The sequence below is a fragment of the Microtus oregoni genome, unplaced genomic scaffold (assembly GCF_018167655.1).
Source record: "Microtus oregoni isolate MIOR12 unplaced genomic scaffold, Mior012 000019F_ref0000042, whole genome shotgun sequence".
NCBI classification, from domain to species: domain Eukaryota; kingdom Metazoa; phylum Chordata; class Mammalia; order Rodentia; family Cricetidae; genus Microtus; species Microtus oregoni.
Genome location: NW_024543078.1, coordinates 11,329,246 through 11,341,651, shown reverse-complemented (window position 1 = coordinate 11,341,651; position 12,406 = coordinate 11,329,246). Strand labels below are relative to the sequence as shown.

The window sequence follows — 12,406 nt, the reverse complement described above, 5'->3', positions numbered from 1 at the left end:
CTATTAAAATAGCCAATTAGCCAGACAGTGGTGGCACACACCTTTAATCCCCAGGGAGGTGAAGGCAGGCAGACCTCTGCAAGTTCTGGGTCTGCCTGCTCTAAAAATCTAGGTCCAGGCAGCTTGAGCTACATAGTAAGAAATTGTCTCAAATAAATAAATAGACAAATTAGTAGTGAAAAGGAGAAAACTAATTCTATGTGGCCACACTGAGAAAAGGGGCAGACACCTGTTGTAGAATAATCCTTTATGTAAAAACCCAAAAGGTCTCTGTACTACAATCTATATGGTATTACACCCTACACGGTATTACACCTGTCCCATGCCTGTACAGGTCAGTACATGAGCCAAGAGCTAAGCTGGAGACTTAAAAACACATAGACAGAGACACAGAGAGAGAGACAGACATGGGTCATCCTTGATACAAGAATGCCAAGTTTACTGTGCTCAGGGGAGGCTTATATCAGGATTCTTAGCCACACCCCAGCTCTCGGGATCTTTCAGCTGCAGGTCTCATGTTCAGAGCAGAGGAAAATAAGTTGTTTTCAGGGTCCGGGGGTCCACAGTCCCCAACAGCTCCCAACATCTCACTGGGGTTGGTTTAATAAAGTGCTAAATGCACGAAGCTAGGCAGGATTTTGGGGGCAGAGAGAATGCTGGGAAGCAGAAGGCAGAGTCACAAGGAGACGCAGAGAAAGTATCATGAGCCACGTGATATAGTATATATAAAGGCAGTATATAAATCAATAAAAATGGGTGAATTTAAGTTATTTTTTTAAGGTTTTTCAAGACATGGTTTCTCTGTAGCTTTGGAGCCTGTCCTGGAACTAGCTCTTGTAGACCAGGCTGGTCTTGAACTCACAGAGATCCACCTGCCTCTGCCTCCTGAGTGCTGGAATTAAAGGTGTTCACCACCACCACCTGGGGAATTTAAGTTATAAGAGCTAATTAGAAACAAGCCTAAGCTATTGGCCAAGCTTTCACAATTAATAATAAGTCTCCACGTGGTTATTTGGGAACTGACTGGCCAGACAGAGAAAGACTCGCTACAGACACCCATGACCCCTACCCTGCCAAATTCTTCTTGGGTGAGCCTAACACAGCAGCAAGGTTTAAAGAGAAGGCAGGAGACAAACAAGAGGAGAGCTGGAGAAGCCACTCTGTGGTTAGAGCGCCAGCTCCTCTTTCAGAGAACTGAGGTTCAGCCCCCAGCACCACACAGTGGCTCACAGCCACCAGTAACTACAATTCTGAAGAACCTGGCATCTTGTTCTGGCCTCTGTGGGCACCAGGCACAAACCGTGTACATAGATACACACAGACAACATTCATTTACATAAAATAACTAAATTTTTTAAACGGTTAGAAATGCTGAGTTAGGAGTCGACCACCACATTGGTGCTGCCCGTCACTGTCTCAGCTCCAAGCTCCAAGGGTCTCAGGCAAGGTACCTCCAAATGTTAAGTATTTTCTTGCAAACCTCTCTGCTGACACAAATAATCCCAATCAGACCAAATCAAAGCAAATTGAAAGATGCCCAGGTTTAATTGGGTACCTGTGCTCTCGGGTGGTCCCAGGAAAAAACAGAGTGAATGGGAGGAAAGCCAAAACTGACCACCTGAGAAGCTTATATCAGGATTCTTAGCCACACCCCAGCTCTCGGGATCTTTCAGCTGCAGGTCTCATGTTCAGAGCAGAGGAAAATAAGTTGTTTTCAGGGTCTGGGGGTCCACAGTCCCCAACAGCTCCCAACATCTCACTGGGGTTGGTTTAATAAAGTGCTAAATGCACAAAGCTAGGCATGTTTGTTATCTGGGGGGGGGCAGTTTAAATAGCCTGTGGGAGTGGTCTTGACCCTGGGGGGGGGGTGTCACCATTTGGCGGGCTTTCTTGGAGGTGGAGTTTGGACTGAGGCCACTCCCAGGGGAGCTAAGCTTGGAATGGAGTTTTTTGCCCAGCATTTCAAAACTGGATGCCAGGAAGCTGGGGTGAAGCCCCTGACTAAATAGGTGTTAGTCTTTCTCCAGAAGGTAAGCTCCACCCCTGGGGATTCCTAGGGTGATTCTGAGTTTTCTGAGTACCTCAGTACTTTGGTACCCAGCAGGGAGCACCCATGTGTCTTTAGAATTACCCGTTCAGACAGGCCAATCACACGGTTGCACCTCCACACTCAACGTTCTTTAAGAACTACTTTAACTATGTGGGTGTGGAGTGGGGAATATGTGCGCAGTGCCAGCAGAGGCCAAAGGAGGGCGTGAGAGTGCCCTGGAGCTGGAGTCACAGGCATTCGTGAGCCACCTGGAATGAGTGCTTGGAACCAAACTGAGATCCTCTGTAAGAGTGGCAGGCACTCTGAACCATCTCTCTGGCTCTGCACTTGGCATTTTTAAATGAGTTCTAGGGTTCCTTGCACTTTCAAGAAACACTTTACTGATGACAGGCAGTGGTGGCACGCACCTTTAATCTCAGCACTCAGGAGACAGAGGTGGACAGATCTCTGGGAGTTCGAGGCCAACTTGGTCTACAGAGCTGTTACACAGAGAAACCCTGTCTCGAAAAAAGAAAGGAAGGAAGGAAGGAAGGAAGGAAGGAAGGAAGGAGAAGAAAGAAAGAAAGAAAGAAAGAAAGAAAGAAAGACTTTATTGTCTGACCTGCCTGTTATTCTTAAAAAATATGGGGGGTTCCTAGCGGCAGTGGGAAGCCACGCGGCGGAACCCCCAATGCAGCGGGCACATGTGAGCAGACCCATGGAGCCATAAAAGCAGCTGCTAGCCCCGAAGAGACGGTTGTCAGTCCCCGGGGTGGGCTGGCAGAGTCGCCATGAAACAAGTGGCTAAAGCTTCCCACCAGCAGGAGGGTGCGCGCCACGCGGGTGGTGGCGGCAGGTAACAGACATATAAACACAGGAAATAGCCATAAGTATTTATTAAAAAGGAGAGAAAGAGAGAAAGGGAAGGGGGGAGAAGGAGGGAGAGAGAGGAGAAGAGAGACAAAGCCCCGTGTGTACACCGGGAGAGAAAGCAGGGTGAGAGAGCTATGGTGGGCGAGGTTAGAGGTTAAAAGGAGTAGGCGTGGCTAGGGCGGGGACCGAAAGAATAACACTGCCTACCTCCCCAGGTCCTCTATTGCTTTTATGAGAAGGTTTGGGGCCAACATCCACAAACCAGTATGATCTGACCCATTTTCAATTTTCCACTTGATTGCTGCCTGATCTCTCAGCTCATCACCCTCCTGCCTCTGCACCTTGGCACACAGTTGAAGAACCTCTGAATCCAGCTCTCCGGGATCTTATTTATTCAGGTAGAAGTTCCACCCCAAGCCCCCTCTCCTGGGAGTTGCCTCAATCTGGACTCCGCCCCCCAGAAAGCCCACCAGACGATGACCCCTCCCCAGAGTAGCTCGGGACCACTCCCACAGGGTATTTAAACTGCCCCCCTAGAGAACAAACACCTGGTTTTCGGGTCTTCCTTCCCACCTCGTCTCTGGGGGCTGGAAAGTCATCTAGGAGCGTTTGTATCTACTAAACTGGGCTTTTTCTAGTTTGGTTTGATTTGGTCTGATTGGGTTCATTACGTCAGCAGAGAAGCTTTTCATCTGGAGGTCCATCGAGGAAGCTGTTTTGCTCACTGGGAAACACCCTTCTCCCCAGCACCCGCTCTCCACCAGGCTAAGATCTGCTTCAACTGGGTAAGTTGTTCTTTCCAAGTCATTGCCTCAGAGGCCCAGGGCCTCCTGCAATGTTCGGGGTGTCCTGCCAGCGATGTGGCCATGCCAGGCTCCCGACTTGTTAACAGGACAACAACCTGCCTTGTCTCGTAGGACCCCTTTTTCAGATGATATTCTCCTCAAGGGACTTCCCCACACCCCTCTGATATTTTTGACCCAAAGCCTCCCCACACTGGATGTATTGCACTAGGCTTCACGTCCTGGCGTGGACTTGAGACATGGATACCTACAATTCAAGACCTGATCCCCAAACGCCCTTGGGCTGCCTTTTATAAAATCTTTTTAATTGGGGCTATCTGACACCATATGTCCTTAACGCCTAAAGATTTTGGCAACACAGGGACAAGTAAACAAACCCGTCATATGCCCACGGTACTGGCGTTCCCATCCTCCCCTCAGTGGCCAGTGTCTCACGGCACCGGTCTTTTTTTTTTTTTCCTGCAGCACTTTTGTTTTTCTTTACACAATGACATGTTTCTGGGGCCTAATGTTCTCAACAGTAGGAAGCCAAAATCTGTCATTTCTTAAATTGAGTACAAAAAAACCTTACATAAATTGAAAGAATGAATACATTTGCAGGTGTCAATGCAAACATTCCCAACTCAAGGCAAGTAACAACCCACGGCAGTCAGGAGGGAAAACACCAGAACGGAAACTGAGCCCTAAGACTGGGACTTTCCCATCTGTCAGACTGGCAAGAAATGGTAACTGGTTCAGGAACCCTTGCCAGCCTCGAGAAATCCTGGAAGTCAGCCCAGATCACTGCACGGTGCACACATAGATCCACCAGGCTGGGGATTCTCTTCTCTTCCATAGCATGCTCTCCCCAGCCACCAAGTGACCAAGCCACATGACTAAGGACTAAATCCAGAGAAGCACAGAGTATTAAACATATACCAAAGGAGCAGTTAACTTGAATACAAGGTTGAAAATCAGCAACAAGTTCTACTATCCCATGCTGATATTGGATACAAGCTTCAAGGACAAATTTCTTTTCAAAGCCTTATTCCAGATTCATGAGGCTAGCATGAGGTGTGTACATTTGCCAGGGAAAATTGACACTTCAGAATCACCTCATGACTGGCACCTGCTCAGTCCATCTAGAAACATTTGCGGTGGACAATGGAGGGGCCCGACTCGTCATACTCCTGCTTGCTGATCCACATCTGCTGGAGGTGGACAGGGAGGCCAGAATGGAGCCACCAGTCCAGACTGAGTACTTGCGATCACGGGGAGCAATGGTCTTAATCTTCATTGTGCTGGGTGCTAGGGCTGTGATCTTCTGTATCCTGTCAGCAATGCCTAGATACATGGTGGTACCACCAGACAACACTGTGCTGGCATGCGGGCCCTTGCGGATGTCCATATCACACTTTGTGATGGAGTTGAAGGTGGTCTCATGGATGCCACAGGACTCCATGCCCAGGAAGGAAGGCCGGACACGGAAATCACTCATTGCCAATGGTGATCACCTGCCCATCGGGCAGCTCATAGCTCTTCTTCAAGGAAGAGGATGATGCAGTAGTAGTCATTTCTTGCTCAAAATCCAGAGCAACGTAGCACAGCTTCTCCTTAACACCACACACAATTTCCCGCTCAGCCATGATGGTGAAGCTGTAGCCCTGCTCATTCAGGATCGTCATGAGGTAGTCTGTCAGGTCCCGGCCAGCCAGACCCAGAGACAAGATGATGTGGGGAATGGCGTAGCCCTCGTAGATGGGCACTGTGTGTGTGACCCCATCACCAAAGTCCGTGACAATGCCAGTGGTGCGCCCAGATGCATACAGGGACAGCACCACCTGAATGGCCACGTACATGGTGGGGGTATTGAAGGTTTCAAACATTATCTGTGTCATCTCTCTGTTAGCTTTGGGGTTCAGTGGGGCCTCGGTCAGAGGCCACACGCAGTACACTGTAGAAGGTGTGATGCCAGATCTTCTCCATGTCATCCCAGCAGGTGACAATGCCATGCTCGATGGGGTACTTCAGGGCCAAGATACCTCTCTGGCTCTGGGCCTCATCACCCACGTAGGAGTCTTTCTGGTCCATGCCCACAATGACGCCCTGGAGGTGTCACGGTCAGCAAAGCCAGCTTTGCACAAGCCGAAGCCGTTGTCAGTGATAGGTCCAGCCATTTCTTCTTCTTTTGTGATCAGTGAAGGCTGGGGAGACGGAGCAGCGAAAAGACATGCAGTGAAAACGGTGGCAGAGTGTGAGTCTACTGCAGGAATTTTTTAAAAAATATTTATTCATTTATTATGTATACAATATTCTGTCTGTGTGTATGTCTGCAAGCCAGAAGAGGGCACCAGACCTCATAACAGATGGTTGTGAACCACCATGTGGTTGTTGGGAATTGAACTCAGAACCTTTGGAAGAGCAGGCAATGCTGTTAACCACTGAGCCATCTCTCCAGCCCCCTCCAGGAATTTTAAGTTGGACAACTAGCACCGTTTCCTCGGGAAAAAAAAGTTTGACTCATCTGTTAATATGTATGTGTAAATAATGTGGCCACCATATACTTGTTTTGTACCTGTGTGTGTGTGCTTGTATTAAATTTGTCAAACTTGTAACTCCAGATTACAACATCTCTGAAAAAATACAAATGCCTGTATAGCCATCATCTTTGGTAAGAGGACCCACGTGTGCTGGCCCTGCCAAGGAGACACTCAGCCTTCAGTATACTTTGGCTTACGGATTTATTTCTTCCAATATTCTCGCCTCTACTGACATCAAGGTGGAGGCCAAAATGCAGGCCGATTTCCACCTTCTCTGATGGTCAGAGAGTTTGGAGACTGACAGGCGCAGTTGCATGTCCTAACTCAGGAGGTGATGGCTTGGTTATTTTGAAATTAAGATAGCTCAGTGCCATCCTGATGGAAGGTCAGAATATGCAGATGTACTCCTGCTCCTTCCGCTGTAACTATGAGATCACCTAGGGAAGGACCACCTTCAGTATACGTGACCTAGAGCACCTTCACTACCTAGACAACAGAATGCTAATGATTTGATGTCTCAGAGTGATAAAGCCATTGACTGTGTGAGTTATCCTTGTATCACATTAATAACGTCTTTTGTTACCTTCTCCCCCCACAACCTGTTTATGTTGAGTATAAAAGCTGTGGAAAAATAAACGCATGTGAAATTCCAGGATTTCAGTCATGGGAACGCCCTCCTAATACTTTCTGTTTTCTGTCTTATTATTTTTAAGTGTCTTCATATTCTTTACTTATATTTCTTCAATTCCCATGCCCCTATCCTGGTTAGAAATATTTTTGTCGAGACCAGTCCTTCTCTGTTGTAATAAGAGCGGCGGGGCTGCATGCCTAACACCCCGGCCGCTTGGCTAGCTTATGCCCCGAAATAATTACATGGAAACTCTATTCTTTTAAACACTGCCTGACCCATTAGTTCCAGTTTCTTATTGGCTAGCTCTTACATATCGATCTAACCCATTTCTAATAATCTGTGTAGCTCCACGAGCTGGCTTACCAGGAATGATCTTAACCTGCGTCTGTCTGGAGTGGGAGAATCGTGGCGCCTCCTTGACTCAGCTTCTTTCTCCCAGCATTCTGTTCTGTTTTCTCAGCCTACCTAAGGGTTGGCCTATTAAATGGGTCCAGGCAGTTTCTTTATTAATAAGAAATCACTCCCACATCATTTCCCCTTTTTCTGTTTAAACAAAAAAGAAAGGCTTTAACTTTAACATAGTAAAATTACATATAATAAAATAGTTATCAAGTAAGAATTACAGTTACAATATTTATATCTACCTTATCTTTTATCATAACAATGGAAAACTATAACTATCTATCCATTCTTCAACTCCATCAAAGACTCCAGAAGGATATAATATTACCTAAGCAAACAAGAGGTCCAAAACTCTAGAAATGACAAAGACATCTCGCTGCCTGAACAGTCACCCAAAGTTCCTCTGTACCGTTGGGCATCCATCTTCAGCCTTCAGGCCCATAGTATCCAACAAACATTTCCATGAAGCAGGAAATTTCAAAGACAGTTCAGTCACTATCTGCTGTGTCCTACAGAATGTCTCGCAGACTCTTTCATGAATCAGGAAACCCAAAAGACCATCTGACCTTTAGGCAAGTTCAGCAGTCCTCTCTCTGCAGGTTCTCTGTGTCCAGTTCATGCATCAGTACAGGCAAGAGCAGTTTCTTGCCCAAATGGCTATCAAACTCCATAAGGATCCTCTTCGATGCCCATCTTCCTCTTGAAGTACATTGGTGCTGCCAGGAGCAGACATGTCTCCTTGTCATGAAAAGCCCTAAATTATTAAAACATTAAATGCCATATTCTGCAGTCTTTGAAAGATATGAAGAATGCCTATTTAACTGAACTATATCTCTATATATCTAGAAAATCTAACTAACATGACTACAAGCTTGACTATTATTGATGATTATCCATTAGCAAACTATATTTCCTAATTATACATTACATTTTTAAATGAACTACACAATCACAATACCTTAATCAAGAGCAGAAATACATATACATATAGAAAAATTGACCTTAAAATCCACACCAATGCAAATTACTCATACCTATATCATTTCCCCTTTTAAATGTAAAAGAACATTTATAAACAATATTTTGGGAACATGGGCGCAGTTTTTTCTCTCCAAACTGCTTCCTGCTGAATGGGGGTGTCGTTAATTAGGTCTTTCATGGTATAACCTGAGTGCCAAGGTCATCTCAGTTGGCAGTTGAGTGAAGTAATTTTTTGAGGGTGTTCACAGCAACCTTTCAGGAGGGCATGGTCTATCATACCAAACTGGGATAGAAGAAATCCACAGGGTCTCATCTTCTGCAAAAACAAAAGAAGGACTTTTCCAAAGCATCATAACCTTAGATCCAAATTCTGAAGTCAAGATACCTTTAGAACATATGTGCAGGTTCAGCTTAGCAGCCCATATAATAAAATGTCTCTCTGTACTTAGCTCCTTCACAGTCAAAAATTTTAAAGAAAACACAATAATACAAAGGATCCAGACTCTCTGTGAATTTTCCATTTTTACATGGCTTATTTTTACTCTATCACTTTACTTTATTCTGTCTCTTTAAAGGCTTTACCTTTTTTTAAAACCATTAACTTTATTCTCTATATTTTTATTTTCTCTCTCTCTCAAGCCTATGTATACTCATCCAACACTGTGATCCATTTAGTGGTCTGTCTGAATCTGTTTTATTGTGAATCTGTAATTTTTTTACTATCCAGGAGCATTTCTTAAAATGTTAAGCAGTTCTTCACCATGTACAGGTAATACGGTACCGCCTGTGTCCTGCCCAGTTGAAACCTTAACTGTGCTGTTATTATGGTAATTACGGCAGTTCCTGCCTGAGGTCAGCACAGTTCAGCATAGAGCAGCCGCTCCTGCCTCAAATCCATTTGGTGCCCCTGAGCTGCGCACAGTTCCAGGCACACAGCAAGTCCACATTGGCTCTGCAGTCAGCAGTTTAACTGTGAGACTGAGCATGCAGCACAGAAACTCTTTTCATCCAAGTTACAGCAAAATCTGACACACAGAGCACTGCACAGTCTGAAAACACATCTCTGTATGTCGAAGGAATCCGCCATGCTCTTCCGCCTGCCTAAGCCTAATTCTGCCATCTGCCCAGGTCCAGGCGGGGAGCGCTGAGCCATCAGCACGGTCTCAGAGCACTGTCCTTTCAATCCCAAGCGGGAACACAAACATCCAGTCCCATAAAAGCCATTGAAATACTTTAAAGCCAGAGTTCACACTGGCAGCACAGCCCCAAGAAGCTGCGCTTTAAAATGACAGCGTTTTTTCTGCTGCTGTCGCCGAATCAGGAAATCTCTTTATAGCACGCCACCAACAAACAGCAAAAATCTGTGTTAAACTCTCTCTCCCTTATTTTTAAGCCTTCTCAGGTTTTTAAGTGGATTTAGTCCATCACGTCGGGCGCCACTCTGTTGTAATAAGAGCGGCGGGGCTGCGTCCCTGGCACCCTGGCCGCCTGGCTAGCTTATGCCCCAAAATAATTACATGGAAACTCTATTCTTTTAAACACTGCCTGACCCATTAGTTCCAGTTTCTTATTGGCTAGCTCTTACATATTGATCTAACCCATTTCTAATAATCTGTGTAGCTCCACGAGCTGGCTTACCAGGAAAGATCTTAACCTGCGTCTGCCTGAAGTGAGAGAATCATGGCGACTCCTTGACTCAGCTTCTTTCTCCCAGCATTCTGTTCTGTTTTCTCAGCCTACCTAAGGGTTGGCCTATCAAATGGGTCCAGGCAGTTTCTTTATTAATAAGAAATCACTCCCACATCACTTCACACATTGGCAGGCTGTAACTGACAGGGTAAACTATATGTCTAAATTTAACTTACAAGTCAAATTTAGATATACCTGACAGGTAATGGTACCCTGATTCTCAAGGGCCCTTACAGATCCGAGAGTATGGCATTTAACAAAAGAGCCTTTTATGATAGACAAGCCCGCTCCTGCAGCATCCTATAGCTCCTCCAAGAAGATGCATGGTTGGCTTGCCTTTGGATATGGCAAAGCCACCCACAGAGCAAAAAGCTACCTTTTACCTCATCAGCTGCCTGAACTCTGCCTAAATTAGACGATAGTACATTGGAGAATCAGTCATCTCATCCTGCTAAGACAGGTAGACTGAACCCTACCCCCACAAGAAAATCTGTCAGGCCCCCTGGGTTTAACAACTAAAGGCAAGTACTATTTCTAAAGTTAAATAAGAAGGTGAACACAAAGAAAAACATATATTTATCCTCCTGGATATTGGAAGTAGACAAGATCACCAGGAAAAAGTTGGGAGCATGGGGGTGGGGTGGAGTGGGGGGAAGAGGAGATGGGGAGAGAGAAGGGAGAAGGGGAGGATTGGGAAGAGCTTGGGGGAATGGGATGGTTGAGATAGAGGAAGGGTGGATATGGGAGCAGGGAAGAAGATATCTTAACTAAGGGAGCCATTTTAGGGTTGGCAAGAGATTTGGCTCTAGAGGGGTTCCCAGGTGTCCAAGGAGATGTCCCCAGCTAGGTTCTTTGGCAGCAGAGGTGAGGGTGCCTGAACTGGCCTTATCCCATAGCTACACTGATGAATATCTTGCATATCACCATAGAACCTTCATCCGGCGATGGATGGAGATAGAGATAGAAACCCACATTGGAGCACTGGACTGAGCTCCCAAGGTCCAGATGAAGAGCAGAAGGAGGAAGAACATGAGCAAGGAAGTCAGGACCACGAGGGGTGCATCTACCCATGGAGACCATGGGACTGATCTAATGGGAGCTCACCAAGGCCAGCTGGACTGGGACTGAACAAGCATGCGATCAAACAAGACTCTCTGAATGTGGCTGACAATGAGAGCTGACCGAGAAGCCAAGGACAATGGCACTAGGTTTTGATTCAATTGCATGGGTGGGCTTTGTGGGAGCCTAGTCTGTTTGGATGCTCACCTTCTTAGACCTGGATGGAGGGGAGAGGACCTTGAAGTTCCCACAGGGCAGGGAACCCTGGCTGCTCTTTGGACTGGAGAGCAAGGGGGAGGGGGAAGGGAGAGGGACATGGGAGGAGGTGGAAATTTTTAATAAATAAATTAATTAATTAATTAAATAATAAAAGCCAAGCTTGGGATAGCCCGGGTAGCTGGAAGAGCTGTCTCACTTTGCTCATTTGCTTCTCCCTCTCAGATCTGTCTACGGAATTGGACGACTTAAGGTACTAGTAGTTCATTACTTCATTTGTTAAGTTTCCTGCTAAAAATACAGACAGGTGTGCCTCTTTCACAGGCTCCATAGTCCAAAATTAACAGGTTTCAGATGTATCTTCAGAGGTTCCGAGTTTTCCATTTCCTTTAGTTGTCTCCTAAAATGTCCGTGCCTTGCCAGGTGGTGGTGACATGTATCTAATCCCAGCACTCGGGAGGCAGAGACAGGTGGATCTCTACGAGCTCAAGGCCAGCCTGGTCTACAGAGCAAGTTCCAGGACAGGCTCCAAAGCTACAGAGAAACCCTGTCTTGAAAAACAAAACAAATAAATAAATAATAAATAAAATGCCCATGCCTTTTAACCTAAAGCCATAGCCTTTTGCTATGACACCAAGATGTAAATCTGTTCCAGCTGTCTTACCAGTACCTGCAGGTTCCTGGGGAAAGTTCTGCTGCTGTATCAAGAAATCTGGTCTGGTGAAAACAACAGTCTCTGGAGTCTATCTTGACCTACCCATTTTCAAGCAGGCCACTCCTGCTGTCTAGGCCAAGACCAGATAACGCCAGCACCTGCACTCGCTCCTGGGACTTCACCATTGGTGCCACCTCTCCTGGCTCAAATGGGCACCTACCCAACAACTGAAATCTGGTTTTAAAGAGCACATCTGCTCTCATCTCACTCATTCACCCATGCCTCTCCACAACCAGGGCACTTCTCTGCCCCATTCATTCTGGCTGTTAATCACCCCTTCCCATGACCAGCCCCATTCATAGGGCCAATAATAACAATCTATTTTTTCTTCTAGCTCCTGCCTTCTCATATGCCTGTAGGCCTATATTTTTGCATGGCACAAAAGCCATAGGCCCAGTCTGAGCTGATCATGTAGCTCTACAGACAAGCTGTCTCTACCTAACAATAGCAAGGATGTAGATCTCCTGAGGAGAGGTATTGGCTGAAACT

At 46.1% G+C, this 12,406-nt stretch overlaps 1 pseudogene; it reads right to left on the bottom strand.

The window, feature by feature from the left end:
* Positions 1 to 4,826: 4,826 nt before the first annotated feature.
* Positions 4,827 to 12,042, bottom strand: LOC121459601 (annotated as a pseudogene).
* Between the last annotated feature and the right edge of the window lie 364 nt (positions 12,043 to 12,406).